The 21,698-nt window shown below is 44.3% G+C and overlaps 1 pseudogene; it reads left to right on the plus strand.

Moving 5' to 3' along the window:
* The first annotated feature begins 315 nt into the window (after positions 1-315).
* LOC130868715 (MHC class I-like protein MILL1) lies at positions 316-2,801 on the plus strand (annotated as a pseudogene).
* Positions 2,802-21,698: the final 18,897 nt, after the last annotated feature.

Below are 21,698 nucleotides of genomic sequence, written 5' to 3' on the forward strand. Positions count from 1 at the left end.
TATGTGTATGTGCTCTTAATCAGTGAGCTATCTCTCTAGCCCTGAGGTTTATTTGTTAAATACTTTAGAGGCCTTGACAATTTTTTCATAATTCTTTTTTTAAGTTCAATGATTTTCTGTTTTCTTTTTTGTTTTTACCTTCTTAAATTTTTTATTGCTTTTTTGTTTATTTGTTTGGGAGCACAACTCATGTTCTTCATATCCACCTATGAGACACTGAGGCATGGAATAGTCTGGTTTCAATCTCTCAAGGCATAGCTTATGCTAGGAACCCATGAACTTGTCTCCCCAGGAAACCACACACTTCACTACTTCATGAGCTTGCATCTGGTCAGGTCTGGGGAGACCGAGTTCACGGCCCATGGATACATTGATGGTAATCTCTTCCTGCGCTACAAGGGGGACAGAAGGAGAGCAGAGGCTTTGAGGGCCAGGATCAAGGGACATGCAGGAGCTGAGACCTGGGCAAGAGAAACTGAGGGCCTTCGGAAGATGGAGAAGCAACTCAGGAGGATACTGGCTGAGGTCACAGGCCAAGACAGGGGTAAGTAGACAGAGTGCAGTACATACAGATTCAGTCCTGGTTCCTAAAGTCAGGGTTTGGGTATGGTATAGCTAAACCCATTAAACACACCAGCGGTCCTTCCCTAAGAGGCACAAGAGCCCCACATTTTGGTGGATGACAGAATCCCCTCTATCTGCCCTGAATCCCACTGGGAACTGAGGTCCAGGGACAAGAAGATGACAGGTCCCTATCTGATGTGGACCAGGCCTTCACACCATCCAGGTAATCTTAGGCTGTGAACTTCAGAGAAATGGGAACATTGGAGACTTCTGGCGCCTGGGCTATGATGGACAGGATGCCCTCACCTTTAACCAGAAGACTCTCACATGGATAATGGCTGTGCCATCCACTCAGCAGACCAAGACCTTCTGGGAGACACATGCACCCAGAGCTGATCAAGTTAAGACTTTCTTGGAGGGCACATGTCCTGCTCAGCTCCAGAGACACCTGGATTCCTTGAGGAACTCTCAGATGGACACAGGTATGGACCATCACCAGGGTTGGTTCCCAGGACTCAGAGGAACATTCCTGTGGCCAAGAGGCTCCTTCCCATGGGAGTCTGGGTTCTCACTGGTGTGTATAATCATGGCACAGTCTAAGGTGGTGCCTAGAAGTTTGGGATATAGGGTTTCCTCCAGAGTCAATGCTGGATACTTCAGATAGGAAAAGCAGGTTTCCCAGACATTGCCTGGATCTCACACATGGCCCTCACATGAAAAATAAAGAGGCCTCTTCTTTCCAATAGTCTCCTTCTCTGGTAGAGGTTGACCTGGAGGAGGGTAGAGAACTAGGTGGGAATGGCTGGATTCAGAACCACCCTTGGGAACTAAAATAGAAGAAGACCCAACCCAGAGCTCGGCTACAAATTCTCGTACAGTCTACCCAAATCCTGTGACCTGGTCAAGGCCGCACTGTTGCTTAGCGCTTACTTTTGCAAAGGTTACATAGTGGCTTAAAATCATTTGTAACTCCAGTTCTAGGATACCCTCTGCTGATTTTCATGGGCACTAGGTATGCACATGGTACACATACATCTATGCAGGCCAAACATGAATGCACATAAAGTAAATGAACCTAGAACATTGAAAAGGTCAAGTTTTCTATTCTTATTTGGTTTTGTCTTTTTTTAAAAAAAAAAAAAACCAGTGCTCCATAAGGCCCCTCAACCCCACTCACCCACCTCCTGCCTCCATCTTCTTAGTGCTACTTGTCTGACCCGCTTTGGAATCTGAAACATGAAGTTTAAAGCTTTGACTAAGTCAAACACGCAAAGGTACCCTGGGACTTTTGTGAAGGAAGGAAGACGTTGGTCATCAGTCTTGGGCAAACTCCAGGACCAAAGACTCACAACCACAGTCACTTGACTGTACTTAGAGACTCCCTCACTTGTCCCCTAGAGATTGTCAGGCTGGATTTGTCATACAAAAGAGACTCATCTCACTCAGGTTGGATCTGTAGCCCCCATAGCACTGAGCCTATGGTCTCTTGGTAACTGTTGTTCATCTATGCCCTGTGTTGTAACGAGGAACTTCTAGCCCCTGACTACACGAATACCATGTCCTCTCATCAACATAGTGTAAATGATGGATGGACCCTCAAGAGCATCACTGGAGCTGAGCCCCAGCCTCCCACAGTCCTATAACCACTGGGAGCTGTGTCCTGTAGGGAGGAGAGGCTGAAGGCAAATATGAACAGGATGGTTCTTCTGGGCAACCCTCCATGTTGAAATAGAGAGATTGTAACCCTCACTAACTCACTTTATCTTCTCACAGGTTCCCTGAAGATAAAGGTGACCAGCAGGAGATACCCAGTGGGCAGGATCACCCTGACATGCAGGGCTTTTAACCTATATCCTCCTGTGGCCACCCTGACCTGGCTTCAGGATGGGAAGCCAACACAGCAGCAAACTTTTGGGCCTGGGACCATCCTGCCCAGCGGGGATGGGACCTACCAGACCTGGCTGTCTATTTGGGTTCTTCCTGGACAGGAATCACATTTTGACTGCTACCTGAGGAACCACAGCAAGAACATTGAGGTCCCTGATTCCTGTGGTGAGAAAATGGGATGGCCATCCATTTAAGAGGATAGGGGGCAAGGTCGGGAAGTGCCTGTGAAGTACAATCACTACAGCTTTCTTGGTGGCCTCCAGGACATCAAGACAAAAAAATCTCTGGGACCACAAGCTCTGCCTCTGCTCTGGTGGCTTCTGTTTTTTATACCCTGTTGCTATTGCTAGCCTGTGCCTTCTAGAGCAGCAAGAACACATAGGACAGCAAGAAACCAGGTAAGCATCCCTGCAGGGTGTGGAAAAGGGTGGCAGGAATGGTAGGGTAAATTGTACAGCTGGAAAGGTAGTCACATAAGCACCATTTTGCCCTACTGGTGAATGGAATGACCTACAGAGCCACCATCAGGACCTGTTAACTTGCCCCACTGTTGGGAGGCAGCGCCCCCTGGTGAATGTACAATGCTGCTTCCCATGTGTTCTTAAGTACACTAATAAACACATGGGCTCCAGAGCAGGCTGGACACCCATGGCAAAGTCCAGATTGTGACCACCTACAAATATCCCCATCTCTTCACCACATACATAGAAAGCAAACAGCCAAACAATACAGAGGGAGACCTGGTAGCCCAAGAGATGACTAAAAGCCACTTTGTCAGATGATGATGTCTGTCCCAATCATCATCTGGATCTTAACATGGAAACGTCCTCTCAAAGGTATTCATGAACCATCTGGGCGAGAGAGTGTGTGTATACATAAATACAAACATTTAAAGGATTTTGAAGATATCTTTATTTCTAAGTTCTCTTCAGGTCTGCATCAATAATCAAATAGTTATTTAAAGATCCAGTACAGGATTTCTGCCCTATCTTCTAAGTTGAATTACAATCCTCCTGCCTCCAGTCGGGACAGCCTAAAATTTTCACAACAAAATTTATTAACTGTTACTTCTCTTCAACAGTAAAACAGTCCCTCCCAACCATCCCAACCAATTTTACTTTAAAAACAAAAAAGGGATATCTATGTTTATCACTATAATGGTTGTAAAAAATAAAAATGCTATTTTCTATATTATAGCATAAGGAGATATATATTAAATAATAAAATATCCTAAACATATAAGATTTTTTTTTTTTTTTTTTTTTTTGGTTTTTCGAGACAGGGTTTCTCTGTGGTTTTGGAGCCTGTCCTGGAACTAGCTCTTGTAGACCAGGCTGGTCTCGAACTCACAGAGATCCGCCTGCTTCTGCCTCCCGAGTGCTGGGATTAAAGGCGTGCGCCACCACCACCCGGCTATAAGATTATTTTAATGAAAAAAATTATGTGTAAAGATTAAATGGATATATGGCTACAGAATGAAACTAAAAGACTTTTATAAGTTACAAAGATCTGAGTAAGGTATTTAATATATTTAAGAATAAAACTAAAAATAATATGTATGACATTAGTTTCTACGTTCTAAGATTAAGTATTATAAAAAAAAAACTGGCTGTAATGTATGTCAAATCAAGGTGGGTTTGGGATAGGGGGATCAGGTGTGGGTTGGTCAAGGGAAGAGTACTGAACCAACTGGAAAGGGGGTCATTTCAGGGTCAGGTAGAAACCTGGTACAAGGGAAACTTTCAGGATTCCACAAGGATGACCCCAGCTAAGACTCCTAGTAATAGTGGATATGTAGCCTGAACCGGCCACATACTATACCAGGTAAGACTTCCAGTAGAGGTATCTGAACACCAACCCAGCTGCATAAACTTCAATCTACAGTCTATTCTGACTATGGGATGTGCTGGGGTAAGGGTGACATAAAGATTGTGGCAGTGGCCAACCAATGACTGGTCCAACCTGAGACCCACGCCAAGAGAGTGAGCCCACCCCTGACACTGCCTAGAGTGCCAGGACCCAGAGACCTGGGATAAAAATCATACACGAGTGTAGAAAAGCATGTCCCTGTAACGATGCCTAAGCAATATTCTGCTGTACTCATAGATTGGCGCCTAGCCCAATTGTCCTCAGAGAGGCTTCTTGCAGCAACCAATAGAAACAGACGCAGAGACCCTCAGGCAAACATTAGGCAGAACTCTAGGAATCAAGTTGAAGAGGGGAGGAAGGAGTGTAGGAGCCAGGGAGGTCAAAGACATCATAAGAAAACCCACAGAATTAACTAACTGGGCTTCTTGAGTTTCACAAAGACTGAACCAAGATCCAGGGAGCCTGTGTGGGACTGACATAGGCCCTCTGCATATATGGGACAGTTGTACAGCTTGGTCCTCTTCTAGAACTCCTAACAGTAAAACCAGGAGCTGTAACCAAATCTTTTGTTGGCTTTTGGAACCCTACTCCTAATACTGGGTCCCCTTGCCCAGTATGAATACATGCAGAGGTGCTTAGTGTTACTGCAACTTGATAATTGCCAATATCAATGTTTTGTTAATATCCATGGCAGGCCTGCCCTTTTCTGAATAAAAATGGAAGAGGAGTGAATCAAGGGGGCCAATGCAAAAGGGGGTTGGGGGAGGGACTAGGAGGAGAGGAGAGAAGGAAACTGGTCATAACAAAATTAATTCATTAATTTTTAAAATGACTATAATATATGTCAAATCGAGGTTTATTTTGAATTATCCGGCTTTTAAAATATTACATGATAGTTGTAAGGATCAGACTGAGGTAACTGTTCTTCACCGGTTCTCAACCTGCGGGCTGTGACCCCTTTGTGGTCACATATAAGACATCTTGCATATCAGATATTTGCATTATAATTCATAGCATTAGGAAAATTACAGTTATGAATTGTCAACAGGATAATTTTATGGTTAGTGATCACCACAACATGAGGAATATTAAAGGGTCACAGCATTAAGAAGATTGAGAACCACTGTTCTCAGTGTTTTCCATGTGAGATCGGCATGGCTCTCTTTAACTGTACTGGAATATCATCCACCATTCCTATTTATCATTGGTGCATCTGTAGGGATGCGTCCTTCCAGTCTGAGTGACCTGCTATGTCTATGACTGATAGGGGTTAGATATATAGTTTTTCTGACATTATCAATTCATTTATCACTTGAGATTTACAATCTCTAATAACCCACAAGTTACCCCATCCGATGAACATTTTCTAGTATGCAATGAGTCCGGTGCCCTGGTTTGAGAGTGGAGTTCCCCCTAGAGTGTTGTGCTTCAGGCTTGTAAAGAACTCTGTGCCTCTGAGCCTGCAGTCTGATGTACTGGTCTACTGGTCGACTTGTCCTGAGGATGCCCATGGTGCCTGGATGAAAACATCCTTCTAGGACCCCTCATTTCCTACATCCTGCAATAGTGTCTCCTAAGGGAAAGATTTAACCAGACCTTTGGCTGCTGACTATAGTCCCAGGCAGGGGGAGCATTGCTGTGACATATGGAGAAACTGAATAGTTATGACATGGATTTTGTTTTGTGTTTATACTTATTGCTTGTGTTAATCCATCATGTATGTTGCTGACTGGGATTTCCTCTATTTAAGAGGGTGAGGGATACTTCCAAATGGCTTGCATCAATTGTATCCCCTCTAATTGTGTAAAGTTCCCCTGCTCATAAGAGCCTCTCTTGCTTCTACAGCCTCCCTTGGATAAGGCCCCTGGGAAACTTGATGATACAACAAGCGATTTTGAACAACAGATTCTCCTGACACTACATCAAGTTCTTTCTAGAGAAAAAAAAAGGGTTTTAGGTCTTATCTTAACTAGTGTTTTTGCAGCAGTCACTGCTATCACTTCTGCAGCTCCTTCCACAGTGGCCCTGTCCCAACAAGTGTAAACTGCCCGTTTTGTTAATCAGCTTGCTTTAATATGTTTATGGCTTCAGGCACATACAAAATGTATAGATACAAACATATAGCTTCATTACAAGCTTTGGAAGTAGTGGTATTGCACCTAGGGGATGCAGTACAAGCAACACATCAGTTAGCTGGCTTTATATATATCTGTGTTACTCCTCTAGGTTATGATTAATCCAGATGAAATGAAATAAAATTAAAAATCACTTACAGGGAATATGGTGTAATAAAAATGTTTATTTAGATCTATTAACACTCAGGCATTTAATTACTGTCACAGGCTATGCTCATCTTGAATACAATTCCCCTTTGGTGCTATCCCAAGACTTATTACAAAAGGCACAAGAATTCAACCCTTCTAACATCCTTTAACATACATTTAGTGTTATGCTCAAACTATTTATGTTGGCGATTCCTTTGAAATTATTAGGAGGCATATAGCACAATAAGAAGAAAGAAAAAATAAAATATTAGGAGACATGTGTTGGTGTATGGGATATCAATGTCTCTTAGACATTCAGACTCAAATTGCTCATCTAATGTTCAAAGGTAAGACAGGGGCTATGTGGGAATCCACAGCAACCCAGGACATTCTCAGAGTCCCTGAGGACTAAGGAAGGGAAGGGTGGGGTTTGCCTGCCACAGGAACCTTTAGGGACAGGATGAAAGCCTGGCCCTACTGTTGGTCTTAGAGCTAGCTGTTCCTGGGGAATTCAGGAGTGTCCTGCTTCCTCCCCAGGGGGTGAGGTGCAAGGAGTGAGTTCTGAGCAGGGAGGGGATCCTCCCTGTCAAAAAAGGAAGGGTACAGAGCTAGTCAGAAAGATTAAGAACAGAATAAATGGAGAGGAAAAAGATGGAAAGGGAGGAGAGCATGACTTGAAAAATTCATGCAGGGGTGAAGAGGGAGAAAAGCTTAACTAACTGAAGACTAAGTGAGCCTAGCAGGTTTTGTAACACACATCCCTGGCTGATGGAAGAAGTGTGGTCACACATTGGAAAGGTTTTGCTGTCAGCTGGAAGACATATAACTATTGGGGTCATGTGTTAGGAGGCCTCTGTAGAACTAGAAGCTTCTGAGGAAGGGTGGAGTATCTTCAGCTGGGAAATGGTGCAGGGAGTGTCCAGCAAATGGGGGTGCTCTTTTTAGTGTGCCCTGCCTTCAAGGTAGACACAGAGGGTTGGCGAGTTATCTGCACCTCAAGAGCAAAGGTTTGGATGCTGTGTCCTGAGAAAACCTGATGAGGGTCTGGGCACCTTGTCAGGGGATTGCAACTATGTGCAGAGACAATGACTTAATCCTTGAGGGGGAGGGATTAAGAATGGGAGCGGCTGTGAGGAAACAAGAAGCAGGAGGGGAAGGGAAAGTACTGGCAGTAAACGAAGTGACAGGAATGCAAAAGGGACTTGGAAGCTGTGGGGACAAACTGGAGGGTTGTGTGTGGGAGGGTGTAGAGAAGGGAGGGATCTGGGCAGGTGTTTGCAGGGAGGGGGGGGGCTGGAGTCAAAGGACAGCTGCAAGTCACCCAGCTGAGAACCCCCCCTCCATTCCCTGACCCTGGGGGTAGTTCTATAAAACTATTATTTTAACATTTAAAAGAAATAATTTTTGGCAGGCTGGTGGTGGCACATGATTTTAATCCCAATACTTGAGAGGTAGAAGCAGACAGATCTCTGCGAGTTTGAGGCCAACATGGTCTACAGAGCAAGTCTCAGAATATCCTGAACTGTTACACAGAGAAACCCTGTCAAAGAAAAAAAAAGGAAAAAAGAAAGAAAAAGAAAATAAAACCAAAGGGAAAAAAAGGAGAAAGAAACTACTCTTCTTTTTTGTTTTTGTTTGTTTGAAGTTTTGAGACATGTTCTCACTATGTAGCTCTGGATGTCCTGAAAGTTGTCTTGTAGACCAGGCTGGCCTCGAACTCAGATATCTACCTTGAACTTAGAGATCAGCCTGATACTGCCTCCCAGTGCTAGGATTAAAGTTATGTGACACCACACCTCACTTGAAGAATTTTCTTTCTTTAAAAAAATAGATTTATTTATTTTATTTATTTATGGATGGATGGATGGATGGATGGATGGATGGATGGATGGATGGATGGATATGAGTGCTCTGTCTTTCTGGGCATCAAATCCCATTACAGATGGCTGTGAGCCACCATTTGGTTGCTGGAAATTGAACTCAGGATCTCTGGAAGAGCAACCAGAGCTCTTAACCACAGAACATTCTCTTCAGCCTAATTGCTGCAGGAGGACTAATGGGAAATAATTTATCCGTGTGTGTGTGTGTGTGTGTGTGTGTGTGTGTGTGTGTTAGCACATGAGTGCCCAGGATATTACACAGGATGGACAGCAGGGATCTTCTTCTATCGTCCTGAGAAAGGGTCTCTCACTGATCCTGAGACTCATGATCTCAGCGCTCTGACCAGTGAGTTTTCAGAACTGCCTGCCTGTGCTCCTCAAAGCTGGGGTTCCAGGTATGGAACATGCTCTGCTTTTGATGTGGGTGCTGGGGAATAGAACCCAGTTCCTAGTATTTGCAGAGCCAGAACTCTTATGCTCAAAGCCAGCTCCCCATCACCTGGTTGTTTGTTTATAATACAGCTTCTTCTGTGTAGCCCAGGATGCCTTGAAACCTGTCAACCTCCTGGCCCAGCTGGGGTTATAGACACACATGTTCAGTGGGAGTTAATTTTTTTGTTGTTTTTTAAGTCATTGTTGTTGCTTGAGACAGGGTTTCTCTGTGCATCTGCCCTAGCTGTCCTGAAATTCACTTTGTAGATCAGGCTGGTCTTGAACTCACTGAAATCTGCCTGCCTTTGTGCCCCACCCCACAGAGTGCTAGGATTAAAGACCCTGAAGTGAGTTAATTTCTTAATCACCTGAAGGACCTGCTGATATTTTCTCTTTCTACATCACTTTTCATAAAGTTTTCTTTGGAGACATTGGAGACATTTGGTACACCCGATGAACTGTGTGAACTCATCAGTGTCACTCAGAATCCACATGCACCAATGTACCGTCAAAAGTAAATTTGACTGGAGACAGAAATATTTTTTCTGTCTGACATGCTCCAGTCCATCTTGGGTCCTAAATTTCAGCTGATATACATTTCTTCTATAGAATTCCCATCAAGTTGTTTGTCTGAGAAACAGATAACTGACTAACACTAACTTCTTGGCCCTGTGAGATGACTCAATAGGGAAAGTGCTGGCTGAACAAGCCTGATCGTCCTTGTTCAACCCTGAGAAACTATGGAAAGACGAAGAAGGCCATAGCCTTCACTTTTAAAATTTCTTTTGATTTTTGTTTATGTACATGTGACGGTGTATGCCTGAGTGCATTTGTGTGTGTGACACTTACGTGCTGATGCCTGTGGAGGCCAAAAATGGCAGTCGTACCCTGGAGGTGGAGATACAGGAGGCTGTGAACCACCTCATGTGGGAGTTAGGAACCAAACTCTGGTCTTCTGCGGGAGCAGCAAGCACTCTTAACCACTGAGTCATTTCTCCAGACCCTCCATGATTACCAGCCATGGAGCCCTTTCATATGGCTGCATGGTCACTCTGTATCCTAGACACAGCATGAAACACGTTTAGCTTCTGCAGTCAGTGCTACCCACCATGAGTTTGCTCTCATCTTCTCTTTAGTACTTGGCACAAAGGCTGATCACCTCTGTCATGCAGGATCGAGCTGGGTTTGCACTAGATTCCTAGCAGCACTGACAATCAGTGTGTGCTGCTGGGGATCTGCCATCCTGTGTTAGTTTCTGTCAAAATGCACACCGTCACTTTATTCCCCACAGGTCTTTCATCTCTTTCTACTTTTGTCACTCACTCTACCTCTCCCAACCTTTTCCCTTTCGTGCTATAACAAAATGCTCCAGTCCTCACCTCCTATGTCCCAAGCTAGGCCAGTTCACAGCTGAAATACCTGGCGCGAGTGAGAAGGACACATGGGACACAAACAAACCCACTTAGGAGTTTATTAGAGGGGTGCGTACAGGCCTGGGGGATCAGTGTGCAGAGAGAGAGAGAGAAATGGAGCATCCAGCATTTAAAAGCTGCCCAGCACATGTGCACAGGGGGTTGGCGTGACTACGTTATACACTGATGATGCAGATGGGCAACTCACGCATGCGCACAAGGATTTTAGCTGAGTCACACGTGGATGTAACTACACATGCATGCACGCAGGTCATGCGGGTCAGGCCCATCCGCACATGCCTGCCTTTAGAACCTGGAAGTGCAACCTTATTTGTGGCTGAATAATTACAACAGCTTCACACCCATCAGCTACATCCTCTTTATAACAGGCATGGTTTCTCTACCTCTAGCCCTGACCATGACCAGTCTGCTGCTTTTTCGCCCAATCCTGGACTTTTCCAGATGCCTTGAGTTTCTCTCTCTCCTTTATCTACAATGAAAATCTCTCCCCAATTCATAGAACCATTACAGTGATTTCTTTATTGCATCCTCATTTACACTGTAGAGTTTATTAAAGCACAGAGATTTCTGATCCCTGTGTGAGCATCTATTCAGGAAGCTAGTCTCAATACTGGTCTAGAGATGGGGCTGCTCTGGTTGGTAGAGAATCAATGACTTCTAGATTCCTGTCTAAAATGCCATGAAAGGATTACTTTCTGTTTGTTACATTGTGCAAAAGATACCCTGTAAGAAACTGCATTATTCTTTCTGTATAGAACAGGAGATTTGCCAGGGCATATCAGAAACTCTCAGCATCCACAGTGTTGTATGGAGGTCGCTTAGCTGCTTGTTCGTTTCCCGGCTTCCCAGACCCCCCCCCCAAAAAAAATCACACAGAAACTGTATTCATTAACTCACTGCTTGGCCCATTAGCTTTAGCTTCTTACTGGCTAACTCTTGCATCTTAATTTAACCCATCTTCATTAATCTGTTTATCGCCACATGGCAGTGGTTTACAGGGTAATGTTCCCAGCATCTGTCTCAGGGGGTGGCTCTGCCTTCTTCCTCCCAACATTCAGTTCCATCTTCTCTGCCTACCTAAGTTCTGCCCTATCAACAGGCCAAGGCAATTTCTTTATTCATTAACCAATAAAAGCAACACATAGACAGAAGGACCTTCCACACCACCACAGTACCTTAGACTTGCACCAGCTGCCCCTTCTCCCAACAGGCATCCTCTGTGCTATGATCTCCTCCACCTCCATCCATCTACTAACACTTAAAGTTCCCATGGGAGTCAGGTGGGTATGACTAACAGAAGGTGGTGTAGGAGGGTCTTCTTTCTATGTGTTGTTCATTGGTTGAATAAAGAAATTGCCTTGGCCTTCTGACAGGACAGCCCTTAGGTGGGTGGAGTAGACAGAACAGGATGCTGGGAAGAAGAGAAGTGCGGCAGACGTCATGAATCTCCGACCTGAGATGGACATAGGTTAAAATCTCTCCTGGTAAGCCACGACCTCTTGGTGACATGCAGATTATTAGATATGGGTTAAACTAAGATGTGAAAGTTAGCCAATAAGAGGCTAGAGCTAATGGGCCAGGAAGTGTTTTGATTAATACAATTTCCACATGATTATTTCAGGGAGGCGGAATGTGGCCCGTTCCTCCTACTACAAGAAGGGTTGAGTCTTGTTCAGGAAACTCCCAGCTTTTGTTTAATAGAAGATTGCAGGCCAATGAGTTTGGCATTGCTCCTGAATGTCATAATCCTGATCCTGCTGCTGTACCCGAGGCTGGTTTGGGATTTCTATGAAGGTGAGGACTGGACAAAAAGGGGAACTTGGGCTGTGCCTGTGCTGTGGGGTGCAGTGGGAGTGAGACAGAACCTGACGTGTGTGGAGAGTCGAGTCTGGTGGGATTCCCGGGGAGAACTGTATGAGAGAGTGGTGAGGAGAACTTCAGTATCTAAGGGACATTGTGTGACTTTGGAAAGGGGTCTTAGGGTGTCCTAACCTAGTAGTGTGATCTTAGGCTTCTTGGGACTTGCTATGTTCAAGATAACTCCTGATAATACTAGGTATATGGCATGATTTCCATGTTTTCCTGTTGCAAAAACTGACTTACATGTACTTTGGGACATAGGAAGGTTTCAGTAAACGCTGGTTAAGCTACCCAAAGTAGGATAAGGATTTTGGATATCCCTCACCCTAGAAAACACTGAGTGAGGGGGGTTAGTGCCAATGAGACTTTTTGTAAAGTGAGTAGTTGGTGCAGTATGTCACGAGGGGGGCTTATTTCTCTCCGTGGAGGTGGTAGGCAAGCTCTCAGGGTGATAAAAACAGAAGAGGCATGTAATAAAGCAAGCAGTAAGGGAAGTAATTAGAAGTAGAGTACCTTCCACCAGGAGGTAGAAAGGAACCATGATGGGTGTGGGGACCAAGTGAAGAGAAAGTGGGGGAGGGTTGCAGAAGGGAAGTGTCTGGGCAAGTGTTGGCAGGGAGTCAGTTGAGTGTAGGAGATTGTCTCAGGTTTATTCTGGATTTACCAATCATGTCGTGGTACCCCCAAAACTCTATGGTCCATATTCAGCTACAATTTTAATAACAAAGTTGATTTCTGTTTGTTTGTTTTTTCCCAATTGAATTTTTTATTGATTATTTGTGGATTTCACATCATGTATATTGATCCCACTCATCTCCCTGTCGATTCTTTTCTGCCCTTTACTCTTGCAACTGCCCCACCAGAATAAAACAAGATAGAATTTAAAGGATAAGAAAATTAAAAAAAAAAAGTTCAATCTCCTGGTGGAATTTGTAGTGTGGCAAAGTGAGTCATATAATCACTGAATAAATATATTAGTACTTGAAAGGGTTCATTGCAATGAGTCATTTACTCTGGTTTCGAGGCCTCTGGGTATTGCTACACCATCAATACTGGGGCTCCTCTTGGGCAACCCGTTGCTGTCCTGTACCATGGAAATCCTGCAACTTTAGGTCTGTAAGGCCCCTTCACATGCTCCAGCCGGTCATAGGTGTGAATGATGGGATGGGCAACTCATAGTCCTGGTTCAGGGCCTGAGTGGTTGCTGGGTTATTTAGCCTGCCAGATCCTCCTCATCCTTAACACTAGGGTGACCTCTCCAGCTCTGCCCTGCCTAGCTCACCCTATATAGTAAGCATATAGGGACTGGGCCCTCTGTCCATCTCTCATGTTCCTTAGGCTGACTTGCCAACACCAACATCACCAGAGACAGCTCTACTGGCTGCCCAGGCAAACTGTAGGGAGCACTCTTCCATGTGCTGCAGCCAGTGAGGGGCAGGACCAGCTCTTCCACTATCATGAACCAGAGGCCAGTTCTCTTGCCTGCTTCAGGCAGCAAGGGATGACGGGTAAGGGAAGACATCTCTTTTCTACCCATGTCACCCCAAGACAAGCTAGTAGTGTGGCCAGCTGTTCACTCTCAATGCCCTCAGATATGGCTCACCCATGCCCCCACCAAGAGGGGAGTTCTACTGTTTTTCCCAGGGGAAGTGCATGCCCTTATCTCCCACAGTGCTATAGCCAGAGAGATGTCAGGCCAGATCACTGCTTCTTATAATCTCAGGGACAGCTCTTCCACCTGCCACAGGCTATGAGGGGTGTGTGTCAGGGGCTTCTCATTCTTGCCCACACCACCATATTGCAGATGAGAGGTTGGGACAGATTTCTCATTCTTACTTTCTCAGGGCCCATCTCACCCACACACCCATCAACTCTATTGTCTTTCCCAGGTGAGGTGAAGGGCTCTCCCCCGACCCCAAGTTAGAGAGGGCCTTGGCCAGGTCTCTCATCAGGTGGTGATTGGGCAAGCATGAGATGGCATCCTTCCTTTACCCATTCCGTCACATGGCAGATGGGAGAGGCAGAACCAGCTCTCCCACTCTCTTGGCCTCAGGGCCAGAGGACCTGAATGCTGCCAACAATTAGCTCTGTAGTGCCTCCCAGGTGAGGTGCAGGGACCTGCTCTCTCCAATGCTGCAGCTGGTTGGGACCAGTTCTCCCTCGTGTTGCAGTCAGTGAGGGACAGGTTCAACTCTGTGCATTCCAATCTCTCTGCTTTGGTGTTAACCATGGTGTTGCAGGGCCATGGGCACAGACACAGACCTCGGAAACAGCTCAGGCTCAGATATCACGGTGGCCCTGGGTGGCAAGCAGGCCACTGACCTTAACACACTCCTCACTGCCTTCACCGCTTCAGATCTGCCTCTATCCAAAGGACATGAACCATTCTGTTTCTCTCTTTCACACCCCACCATACATTGCTCACAATGATAGAGCCTGTCTACACAGATCTGTTCCAGATCCCATCACAAGTCCTAACTTTCAGAAACATTTCTTCTATTGAATTTCCATCTTATTTACTACCCAGCTTTTTCACTGTGGTTGTGGGCACGGAACTCAACCCCACACACGTTCTCACACTTAGCTCCAGCTCCTTATTTCTTTGTGTCAATACACTGTTGCAGCAGGCCACTTGTTCATCCCAGCCGCACAGTCGCCTGGAACCTAAATAATCACACAGAAACTGTATTCATTAAATCACTGCCTGGCCTACTAGCTCTAGTTTCTTGTTGGCTGACTCTTACATCTTAATTTAACCCATCTCCATTAATCTGTGCATCACCACAAGGTCGTGGTGTTTCAGCATGTCTATCTCCAGCAGCAGCTCCATGGAGTCTCTCTGACTCTGCCTCCTTTCTCCCAGAATTCACTTTAGTTTTCCCCACCTAGCTCTGTTCTTTTGCCCTATCACAGTTTCTTTATTCATTAACCAATGGTAATCACAGCATACAGAGAGAAATCCCACATAAATACATGAGTAAAATTCTTTGTGCTTTCATATATTTCATATATTTTCTCCTATTTTAATATACATAATTGATTTTTTCAAAGAAATTTTCAGCTACTATGAAAATGATCCTGTGATTTTTTTTTGTTTTTAAACCCATAAATGTTTTATAGCATTTATTAACTCACATATAATAAACCATTCCTGCATTTCTGTGATAAAGCCAACTTGATCATTGTAGAGGAAGTTCTTGATATGTTCCTGTATTCAGTTTTCAAGTCTTTTATTGAGGATATTGTATCTGTGTTAGGAATATTGTTTTGTGACTTGGCGGTTTTGTTGTGTCTTTACCTGATTTGGCATAGATCAAGTTTGAGAATGTTCCCTTATGTTTCTCTTTTTATAATAATTTAAGAAATATTAACTGTAGATCTTCTTTAAAAATCTGGTAGAATTCTGCTGTGAATGAATGTGCACTTGGTTTTATTTTGTGTGTGGGTAGTATGCTTGTTTGTTTGTTCATTTGCTTTTGTCAGAAGGATTTTTATTACTATTTTATTCTATCCTTTATTATGGTTCAGGTTAGGTTCTTGATCTCTTCATGATTTAACATTGGTGGTTTGAATGAATCTAGAAATGTATTTGGGTTTTTTGTTTGTTTGTTTGTCTGTTTGTTTGCTTTAGGTCTTCCAGCATCATGGAGTAGAGGTTTTTGAGATATTTCTTTATAATATTTTGAATCACATAGTATATTCTTTTGTCCAATCAGCTGTGCTAGCAAATAAATATTCCTTTCAATGAGTCATTGATCTGTTTCAAGACCTCTGGTTTCTGATACACCATCATCACTACAACCTCACTGAAATTCCTTTGGAATATTCTGCAGCAGCCTCGAGTCATGGAGATCATGTGGGTATCAACCCATAGGACCATTCCTTTCACAAGCTCCAGCAGGTCCCTAGGCGGGGTAGATATTAGGGTGAGCCACCCCAAATCTAAGCTGTGGGCCTGGGTGATAGTTGAGCTAGTCAGTCTGGGCCACGGGGGTTGCCTGCTTCAGGTAACAGGGAGGAGCCAGCACCCATATGCATATGTCAGCAGGGTCATTTCTCCCTCAACTGTGGTGAGGGGTGGGGCCATCATTCCTAAGTGTAGGACCAGGTCTCCCATGAGGACTGGGGCCAACTCTATTGCTGTAATGTCCAGAAAGGGGCAGGGGCAGTTTTCACAGGCCAAGACAAGGGTAGTACCAGCTCAGCACGGCCCTCTGATTTCATCATGCATTTTTTCTAGGGGAATCTGAGGTGACACAACCACAGACTTCAACACAGATCCCAGATGTAGCTGGACCACAGACCCAGACATGATCCTTGGCAGCAATGGGATCTGGATGTCACCATTGCCCCAGGTGGCAGTGCAGTCCACTCAGATCAAATCAGCCCCAGCAGTGGTGAGCCCTCAGATGCTAACATGGTCCCATACCTCAGGTGTCAACACGACCTCCCATATTAAGAAGAGTCTTGGACATCAACGAAGACCCTGACTGCAGTAGGGCCACAGACCTAGATATGGCCATCTGCTGCAACACTGGCCGCCACTCAGATCTGAATGTCACTAGCTGCAGCATGGATGGTCTTGGGTACCAGCATGGTTCCAGGTGGCTGATTAAACCCAGGCAACCACACAACATTCAGTTGCAACAGAAGCCACAGACATTGAATCAGACCCTGGCTGCTAGAGACACACACGGCCCTTAGCAGCAGCCATGGCACAGATAACACTGGGGCCTCTGGTGACAGCACGGGACACCTACACCAGCATGTCTCCAGTGATAGCAAGAACCCCAGACACCAACAAGGCCATCTTAAAATTTTCTACTATAATGTCTCCTTCTGACTCTTGCTCTTTCGCTCTCTTCCCTCCTTTTCTCTTTAATGCTATAACAAAGCACTCCACTGGCTTCTTACACTCACACAGCCACACAATCCAGTCTGAGTTCAGTTCCTCAAGGCAGTGTTGACTCTGGAAACCACCAACTTATCAACTATGTCACATTTCTCTTCCTCCCTCAGAAAAACATATTCTGCACTGTGACCTCACAGTCTTGTCTCCAAACCAGTCTGAGCAACCACAAACTATGGTCATGGTATACCTCAATAATAAGCCCTTCCAACACGATTGTGGGGACAGGAAAAGAGAAAAGTCCAAGAGACCTTGGATAAAGGGACAAGACGGAGCTGAAATATGGGCAACACAGACCAAGGACATGCAGGAGAAGGAGGAGCAACTCAGGAGAATGCTGGCTAAGATCATGACCCAGAAGGGTCACAGTGGAGGTGAGTGAGCAAGCAGAGACAGGAGCACACAATTCAACTCTAGTCCCTGAAGTCAGGGTTGGGGACTAGAGACAACTAGGCTGATTGTGTAAGCTAATGATGCTTCTGTAAGGGATATGGGTCCTGACTCCAGAGAGGTCACGGGACATACCCAATTCATGGGAACTAAGGTCTTTGAAAAGTAAGGTGACAAGTCTCTTCCTGGTATGGCCAGGCATTCACACCCTTCAGGAAACTTTCGGCTGTGAAATCCAAGGAAACAATACAAGAAGCTTCTGGCGCTTGGGTTATGATGGGCAAAACTTACTCAATTTTGACAAGAACACCCTCACATGGAAAGCATCAGTGCCTTCAGCACACACAATCAAGACAATCTGGGAGAGTCATGGCCCCACGCTGGATGAAGTAAAGGCTTTTCTGTTTCACTTATGTCCTGACCGTCTCCAGAGGTGTTTGACTAATTCGAGGAGTCAAATGATGGATAAAGGTACTGATTATTGGTGGGTAGGTCCATTCACTGCCTCTGACTGCATGAGTACTGAGTTCTCCCTAAATCAGACAAGCATCACATAGCCAAGGCAGATGGAGTGTGACAAATTTCCTCCAGGGCCTCTGCTGAGCACCTCAAGTGTGGAAGCATAGGTATGCCTCACAGGAGTCCATAGCTCTAAGTCCCACAATGTCAGGACTCTTAGATTTCACTCCATTGCCTCCACTTTCTGGGCTCTGCACTTTGAAGAACTGAGACAACTGGATATGTGGAATCCTGTCCCTTAGATGAAATTGTCATGACAGAGAGTTGAGATAGGAGACTTCTGTACCTGGTGTTGGTTCATACTGGGTTCTGGTCCAGGCATAAATTATTTCTCATACCAGAATAGAGGTGTGGGAAATGGAAAACACAACTCACATGACTTTATCAGGGGGAGTTTTCAGGGATCCTTCATGAAATCCTGAATTCACATCCCAAAAATTACTCATGTTTATTATCCAAACAACTTTATTTTTTATTGAAACAAAATTCCTCCGCTTTCCAGCCTCCCATTTCCCTCCCCCTCCTTCCCCTCCTCTCTCCATTCCCCCACTCCTCTCCCCCTCCCTCTCCAATCCAAAGAGCAGTCAGGGTTCCCTGCGCTGTGGAAAGTCCAAGGTCCTCCCCCCTCCATCCAGGTCTAGGAAGGTGAGCATCCAAACTGGCTAGGCTCCCACAAAGCCAGAACATGAAGTAGGATCGAAACCCAGTGCCATTGTCCTTGGCTTCTCATCAGCCCTCATTGTCCGCCATGTTAAGAGTTTGGTTTTATCTCATTCTTTTTCAGTCACAATCCAGCTGGTCTTTGTGGGCTCCCAATAGATCAGATCCACTGTCTCAGTGGGTGAGTGTGCCCCTCACGGTCCTGACTTTCTTTCTCATGTTCTCCTTCCTTCTGCTCCTTATTGAGACCTTGGGAGCTCGTTCGGGTGCTCCAATGTGGGACTCTGTCTCTATCTCCATCCATCGCCAGATGAAGATTCTATGGTGATATGCAAGATATTCATCAGTATGGCTATAAGATAGGGCCATTTCAGGTTCCCTATCCTCAGCTGCCCAAGGAACTAACTGGGGACATCCCCCTGGGCACCTGAAAGCCCCTCTAGGTTTCAGTCTCTTGCCAACCCTAAGATGGCTCCTTTAATTAAGATATATGCTTCCCTGCTCCCATAACCATCCTTTCTTTATCCCAACCATCCCAATTCCCCAAGTTCCCCCCATCCTCCCCTTCTCACTTTTCTCTCCCCATCTCCCCTTTCCCCCATCCCACCCCACCCCCAAGATTCCAATTTTTTGACCAGCAATCTTGTCTACTTCCCATATCCAGGAGGATAACTATATGTTTTTCTTTGGGTTCACCTTCTCATTTAGCTTCTTTAGGATCACAAATTATAGACTCAATGACCTTTATTTATGGCTAGAAACCAATTATGAGTGAATACATCCCATGTTCATCTTTTTGGGTCTGGGTTACCTCACTCAGGATAGTGTTTTCTATTTCCATCCAGTTGCATGCAAAATTCACGATGTCATTGTCTTTTACCGCTGAGTAGTACATTTTCTTCATCCATTCTTCCATTGAAGGACATCTAGGTTGTTTCCAGGTTCTGGCTATTACAAATAATGCTGCTATGAACATAGTTGAACAAATGGTTCTGTAATATGATATGGCATCTCTTGGGTATATTCCCAAGAGTGGTATTGCTGGGTCCTGGGGTAGGTTGATCCCGAATTTCCTGAGAAATCGCCACACTGATTTCCAAAGTGGTTGCACAAGTTTGCATTCCCACCAGCAATGGATGAGTGTACCCCTCACTCCACAACCTTTCCAACAAAGGCTATTATTGGTGTTTTTGATTTTAGCCATTCTGACAAGTGTAAGGTGATATCTCAAAGTTGTTTTAATTTGCATTTCCCTGATCGCTAAGGAGGTTGAGCATGACCTTAAGTGTCTTCTGGCCATTTGAACTTCTTCTGTTGAGAATTCTCTGTCCAGTTCATTTAACCCCATTTTTTAATTGGGTTAATTAGCATTTTAAAGTCTAGTTTCTTGAGTTCTTTATATATTTTAGAGATCAGACCTTTGTCTGTTTTGGGGTTGGTGAAGATTTTCTCCCAGTCAGTAGGTTGCATTTTTGTCTTAGTGACAGTGCCCTTTGCTTTACAGAAGCTTCTCAGTTTCAGTAGGTCTCATTTATTCACTCTTGCCCTTAATGTCTGTGCTGCTGGGGTTGTACATAGGAAGCAAGCTCCTGTGCCCATATGTTCTAGGGTACTTCCCACTTTCTCTTCAATCAGGTTCAGTGTGTTCAGATTGATATTGAGGTCTTTGATGCATTTGTATTTGAGTTTTGTGCATGGTGATAGATATGGGTCTATTTTCATTCTTCTACAGGTTGACATCCAGTTGTGCCAGTACCATTTGTTGAAGATGCTTTCTTTCTTCCCTTGTATACTTTTAGCTCCTTTATCGAAAATGAGGTGTTCGTAGGTTTGTGGGTTAAAATCCAGGTCTTCTATATGATTCCATTGGTTGACTTCTCTGTTTTTATGCCAATATCATGCTGTTTTCATTACTGTAGCTCTGTAATAGAATTTGAAGTGAGGGATGGTAATGCCTCCAGATGTTCCTTTATTGTATAAGATTGTTTTGGTTATCCTGGGTTTTTTGTTTTTCCATATAAAGTTGATTATTGTCTTCTCAAGATCTGTGAAGAATTTTGATGGGACCTTGATGGGGATTGCATTGAATCTATAAATTGCCTTTAGTAGAATTGCCATTTTTACTATGTTGATCCTCCCAATCCAAGAGCAAGGGAGATCCTTCCATTTTCTGGTATCCTCCTCAATTTCTTTCTTCAATGCCTTAAAGTTCTTGTCAAATAGATCTTTCACTTCCTTGATTAGAGTTACCCCAAGATATTTTATGCTGTTTGTGGCTATCGTGAAAGGTGATGCTTCTCTGTTTTCCCTCTCTGCTTCCATATCCTTTGTGTATAGTAGGGCAACTGATTTTTTGGAGTTGATCTTGTATCCTGCCACATTACTAAAGGTGTTTATCAGCTGTAGGAGTTCTTTGGTGGAGTTTTTGGGTTCGCTTATATACACTATCTTATCATCTGCAAATAACGAAAGTTTAACTTCTTCCTTTCCAATTCGAATCCCCTTGATCCCCTTATGTTCTCTTATTGCTATTGCTAGAACTTCAAGCACTATATTGAAGACATGTGGAGAGAGTGGACAGCCTTGTCATGTTCCTGATTTTGGTGGGATGACTTTGAGTATCTCTCCATTTAATTTGATGATGGCTGTCGGCTTGCTGTAAATAGTTTTTTATTATATTTAGGTATGACCCTTGTATCCCTAATCTCTCCAAGACTTTTATCATAAAGGGATGTTGAATTTTGTCAAATGCTTTTTCAGCATCTAATGAAATGATCATATGGTTTTTTTCTTTCAGTTTATTTATATGATGAATTACATTGAAACATTTTCGTATGTTGAACCAGCCCTGCATCCCTGGGATGAAGCCTACTTGACCATAATGGATAATTTTTCTAATGTGTTCTTGGATTCGGTTTGCCAGTTTTTATTGAGGATTTTTGCGTTGATGTTCATGAGTGAGATAGGCCTGTAATTCTCTTTCTTGGTTGAGTCTCTGTGTGGTTTTGGTATCAGAGTAACTGTAGCTTCA

This window comes from Chionomys nivalis, chromosome 2, assembly GCF_950005125.1.
Source record: "Chionomys nivalis chromosome 2, mChiNiv1.1, whole genome shotgun sequence".
Lineage (NCBI taxonomy): Eukaryota > Metazoa > Chordata > Mammalia > Rodentia > Cricetidae > Chionomys > Chionomys nivalis.